Here is a 6,371-nt window from a genome sequence, read left to right as displayed (position 1 = left end):
CACGCTGGTGCCATTGATTGAATTCGTTTGACAATTCATTGATTTGATCTAAAAACGAATCATCGATATTAGCGGGCGTCTGACTATTTTAAATTAACCTGACAGTTCAAAAAGAAAAATAATCACCATATGTAGTGATAATATGTTGCGGTAGTTCATGTAGTCATATTCGTTGTTATTTGTTATTGCAAAATACCTTTTTTGACAATAATATTTTCGTACATATCAATTACAAACATTTAGAATAATACAAAATGCAAGCTCCAAACATAGCTACAACTCAATTATCAAGAACATACATTTTTTGCATTAAAAAATTAATAATAAAAACAATTCTTCAAAGAGCCGGCTAACATCAGTCATTCCAACTAAAAAATCCATGAACAACAGATAAAAAAAATACAGTTTTGTATTGAAAATATAATAACATGCATTTTTTTGCATAAATAATCCATCAACATACAATTTTTTCAACAAAAACTTTAACAATAAAAATTTAAAATATGGTTTAATACCTCATGATAATTAAAACCTTGTCACGATTTTCACATCTTTTCGGAAAATCATCAATTTTCAAAAAATTCGATCTTGAAAAAAAAAAAAAAAAATTACAGCAAACTCAAACAATAAAAATTAAAAATTGGGTTTAAATGTTTAATACATCATGATAATCAAAACTTTATCACGATTTTCACATCTTTTCGAAAAATCATCATTTTTCAAAAAATTCGATCATGGATAAAAAGAAATAAATAAAAAAAAGTACAGCAAATTTTCAAAAAATTCGATCATGGATTAAAAAAAAAAATTAACAAATTTTCAAAAAGTTCGATCATGGATTAAAAAAAAAAAAATCATAAATTTTCTAAAAATTCGATCATGGATTACAAAAAATTTGATCATGGATTACATAAAATTCGATCATGGATTACATAAAATTCGATCATGGATTACAAAAAAAAAAAAAAACATAAAAAAACAAAAAATTCAATCGTGGATTACAAGAACAAAAAAAAACAATTCGATCATGGATTACAAAAAATTCAATCATGGGTTACCAAAAAAAAAAAAACACAAAAAATTCGATCATGGATTACAAGTAAAAAAAACAAACATTTCGATCATGGATTACAAAAAAGTCGATCATGGATTACAGAAAATTCTATCATGGATTACAAAAAATTCGATCATGGATTACATAAAATTCGATCATGGATTACAAAAAAGTCGATCATGGATTACAGAAAATTCTATCATGGATTACAAAAAATTCGTTCATGGATTACATAAAATTCAATCATGCATTACAAAACAAAAAAAACAAAAAAAAACAAAAAATTCGATCGTGGATTACAAAAAAAGAAAAAAACAATTACATCATGGATAACAAAAAATTCAATCATAGATTACAAAAAACTCTATCATGGGTTACATAAAAAACAAAAAACAAAAAATTCGATCATGGATTACAAAAAAAAACAAACATTTCGATCATGGATTACAAAACATTCGATCATGGATTACAAAAAATTCTATCATGGGTTACAAAAATAAAAAATAAAAAATAAAAAATAAAATTCGATCATGGATTATAAGAAAAAAAAACAAACATTTTGATCATGGATTACAAAAAATTCGATCATAGATTACAAAAAATTCTATCATGGGCTACAAAAAAAAAAAAAAAAAAAATTGTTCTTCACAGAGTCGTTTTACATAAGCGATTTTAACTCAAAAATTCACCTCCAAGTGAATAAATTACATCCAATTGACTATATTTTCTGATAAACAACAATATAAGGAATCAAAAACCTAAATTTTTAACACATTATTTCTAATATATCATGAAAACAAAATCAAAAGGCGGAAAAAAAAAAAAAAACAGCGGAATTTGGTTCCGCAAACATCTCACTGTTCATATCAAATTTCTTGCTGTAATTTACCAGATTACGTAAAATTGATAATTTTAAATCATACTAGACACAATAAAGATTAAAAACCCTAATTATTGAACTCATTTTGTTCAAAATATGCCGTGAAATAAATCAAATGGCGGAAAAAAAAAATATCCAAAGTTCTTACCTGTTTTTGTGAACCGAAGCCTTCAATCTCCCAAAAACTCTGTTTTTCTCAACGATTATCAGAAATTAATAACAAAAGCTTTTGATTCACAGCTTTAAGATCAATATGCCTACAAATTTTGAAAGATTCATGCCCTATTTGGCATGAAATTTCAGAAATGGCGGAAACCCTAAACCCCAAATTTTTCTTGATCCAAAAACAACCAATTTTTCCACCATTTAATCCTTGAAAAAGCTGAATAAAGCTGTTTACAGCCTGCAAAACAGATCACATGCCGAAAAAATAAAAAAAAATGATCAAAAAATGACAAATTTGAAAAAATCCGTGAAGAACACTGTGCAACCCGTGTTCTTCACGGACTCGCCGATTCCGCACAGTGAATCGGCTAGTCACTGTGCGGAATCGTCCGGTTCTCTCTAGAACCAGACGATTCCCGGTTTTTGAACCAATCCGGTACCTTTTTCGTGAATTCTGAGTCGAACCGGGGGGTTCGACTCGGTGATTTTTAAAACGCTGGTTCATTGCATAGGATTAACAGTTTGGTGACAACTTGTTAATCCTAATTAGCCGCACTTAAGAAAATTAAGGCAGTAGTTTTACTTGGATCTCAACTCCTATAAACCATGAATATGAGAGTTATAAAATATAGTTCTCTATAAAAAGAGGTTAACCCCTCAAGTAAGAGATAGAGAAAATGATAGAAAATTGATAAAGGAGATTCAACAAGTGGACTCTTAAGGTAGCCTGTCACCGGATGGCTTGATCAATAGGTTTTGGTATGGAACGTTAAGTCCCTCATGTGATTTAATGACATATCCGAGTAAATTGTTTATTTATTTATTTATTTTCATTATTGAGACTAACACCTACCCCTTTGGGTCTCTTGAGAGAGAGATTGAAAAAAAAATTTAAGAGAGAGAGAGAGAAAAAAATTCTAGGTGGGCTCTGTCCCTTTGTGCGATATGAGAGAGAGAAGGGAGTTAGGTGTAAGAGATAAGGTGTAAAGATTTTGGATAGAAACAATCCATTTTTACCGGATGGCTTGGTCAATAGGTTTTGGTATGGAACCTTGAATCCCTCGTGTGATTTAAAGACACATCCTAGTAAGTTGTTTATTATTTATTTTTATTATAGAGACTGACAATGGTATCATATCCAAGTTGTTAAATCGACTTCTAAATACAACTTGTTGGATCATCTTTTCATTTTTTTTATTAATATTTTGTTTTGTCTATAGAATAAAGATCGATACACATAATTTTTTTTTGTCAAATAAAACAATTAATAAATCGAGGCTATTTGTTGCCTTTTTTTCAAAAAAAATAAAAATAAAAATCAATAGTGATTTGTTTGTAATGCCCATAATAAATTAACATATTCCAATTTTTTTTCTTGTTATAAAAAAAATAAAAAAATAGAAAAAAAGAAGCAGATCTTTTATTAGGGTTTTTTTGTCCATTCCATAAAAACCATGTCATTTTCGTCCATTCCATAAAATCCAGGGCATTTTCGTCCATATCATTAAAAAATCTTTGTTTTTCTACAAAGCTTTTTTAATACCTCTTGTGAAAGAAAAGGGCAGCCCGTGAAAGAAAAGAACCCCTCACGTTCTCCTCTATCTCTATTTCATTCCAAATGAGAGATATCTCTCTATTTCATTCCAAAGGAGAGATATTCTCCTATTAATTTTTACTAAGGTTATCTTGGGAATCAAGATCAGAAGCATTGCTAGTAGGTTGAGGAGCCAGAAAAGGTAAGTTTCTTTTATTTTCCTTTTTTTTTTCATAAGTTAGGTTTTTTTCTTTTGATGGTTTCCTTGCCTTAATTATATGCTGCAAGATTGTCTGTTTTTTTTTCTCCAATGAATATGGTTGTTTCTTGTCAAAAATGGTCTTCTAAAACGGACATGCTGTCACTTGCCAAAATAGCTTTTTTTTCTTTTTTTTTTCTTCAACGAACATAGCTGAATCCTACCAATTTTTTTTCATTTTCTTCTTCAACGGGTACGACTGTTTCTTGCCAAAATTACTTGATCATGGGCTGCATGCTCTAACAGCTATGTAACGGGTAGGTGCCTTATTCACTAGTTATTTTTGTTGCCATAAAGTAATATAAACAAAGCTTGTAAACACTGCTGTATGATTAGAAAATCAGTCTTTCAATTTTTTCCCCCCTTCTGAGACACTGTGTATTCTCCTCTCCTGCTCATATATATGATTTTCATTACTGTTTAGTATCCTAAGATAATAGAGAGTTGTCTTTTCTGGTGTTTCATAATCTGTTAATCTTTTTTCTGTTTCACTACGATTTAATCCATATCATTTTTTCCCCAAATCTAGAGAGAGAAAATAATTTACTTGAACACCATATATTGATGTTTGTTAGCAATTTGGGTTTTTTTTTTTTTTTTTGATAAGAAGATTTGGAAGAACTATTGATTGACCTGAAATCACATCGAGGTTTCTTCAATTCACCGGTTGTTTCATATTTTTCTTGAGCTCTATTCTTGATTGTCCATACTATCGCCCGGTGAGATCACATCTATTAACTAGATTTATTTATTTATTGGTCTGTATTTGTTGTTATTTATGGATCCTAATCAAGAATTGAAGATATAAAGACTCAATTGGTCGAATTATAATACATGGAAAAGAAGATTAGCTTTGATTTTAGAGCATGAAATTTCAGATCAAATTATTTCAACTGTAGTTCCTATTGAACCCACTGATGTTAGCAATACAGGAGGAACATTAGCTTATGCTAATTGGGAAAAAGAAAATAAGAGATGTAGTAACAAAATTTTGAGAAATATGGATGATGAATTATTATTGAGTTTTGACGAATTTAAAAATGCTAAAGATATTTATGATGAATTGAAGATACAATTTGGGGTAACTTCAATGAGTAATTTAAAAGTTTTGACTCAAGAGTACTATTCTTTTAAGATGAAGGAAAATGACTCTGTTGTTGAACATATTAGAAAAATGATTTTGTTGGGCAAACAACTTATAAGTGTTTGTTATGCTTTGAATTATCAACAACAAATTTTAACTATATTGAATAGTTTGCCTAATTCTTGGGAATCTGTTGTGACTACTTATCTTTAAACCGCAAGGATCTTGCGCTTCAAAATCTTGCTGTTGAATTGAAATCTGAAGAGGATCGTAGATCTTCAAGGAGGGCTGATGCACTTCACATTGCTTAATCTCAAAACCCTCGAATTATAAAATCCTCTAATAAAAGAAAACCTTATCAACTTTGGAACAATAATAAAAAGCAAAATGTTGAAAATAAAAACAAGAAGCTTATGAACAATGGACCCAAGGGGACATGTTTCATTTATGGGAAGATGAGACACTTTAAATCCCAATGCTCAAACAAAAGGAAATTCAAGACACCCAACCAAGGTCGTGACTACTTGTGTGTAGTAGTTACTTGTTTAATAGCTAATGTGTCTATTGATGATTGGTAGATGGACTTTGGGGCCACTAAACACATATCCAGGTCTAGAGAGGGCTTTGTGGAACTTAAAGAGCTTAAAGTTGGGGAACATATCATCTCCATGGGCAATGATTCTAAGACTGATGTATTGGATATTGGCACTTATTAACTAGCGTCTCAAATGGGAACTTCTTCCTCCATTATGACACTCTTTATGCGCATTCCATGTGTTGTAACATGTTGTCAATCAAGAGACTTGATGCCAACAGATATGAAGTTCGTTTCAAGGATGGGAAAGTTTCAATTGGGATTAATAGGAAAATCATTGTATGGGGAAAAGCTCGAAGGGATATGTATTTACTTGATAAAATGAATGAAATTTCATCTTATTCTGCTTACTTGAATGTGTGTGATAATGAAACTCCTTTTTTGTGGCATATGCGTCTAAGTCATATTAGTAGAAATAGAAATTTTAAACTTGTTAGTGATGGCTTGATTCTTAAAATGATAAATTTAGATTCTAAAAATTGTGAACCATGTTTATCTGGTAAAATGAGTAGAAAACCATTTGGTAAGGCAACTAGATCTTATGATTTATTGTCTATTATTCATTCTGATATTTGTGGGCCACTTAATATAAAAACACATAGGGGTATGGAGTATTTTATTTCATTCATTGATGATTGTTCAAGATTTGGTTATATTTGTCTTATTAGTAGAAACTTTGATGCACTTGAAATATTTAAAGAATTTAAATTAAAAGTTGAAAACCAATTAGATAAAAGAATTAAAATCCTTAGAGCAGATCGAGGAGGGAACTATTGTTCTAATTTGTTTGATATTTTTTT

At 29.9% G+C, this 6,371-nt stretch overlaps 1 long non-coding RNA gene across 1 annotated transcript; it reads left to right on the top strand.

The window, feature by feature from the left end:
* The first annotated feature begins 3,653 nt into the window (after positions 1-3,653).
* LOC148782076 (uncharacterized) lies at positions 3,654-5,921 on the top strand. The gene is made up of 2 exons (XR_016056189.1): positions 3,654-3,835; positions 5,555-5,921. It is a non-coding gene; the product is annotated as an uncharacterized LOC148782076 (long non-coding RNA).
* Positions 5,922-6,371: the final 450 nt, after the last annotated feature.

Source organism: Amborella trichopoda, chromosome 5 (genome assembly GCF_054954075.1).
Source record: "Amborella trichopoda isolate Santa Cruz 75 chromosome 5, AtrichopodaSantaCruz75HAP2 v2.0, whole genome shotgun sequence".
Lineage (NCBI taxonomy): Eukaryota > Viridiplantae > Streptophyta > Magnoliopsida > Amborellales > Amborellaceae > Amborella > Amborella trichopoda.
Note: the sequence above shows the minus strand (reverse complement) of the source record. Positions and strands in the feature narration are given on the sequence as shown.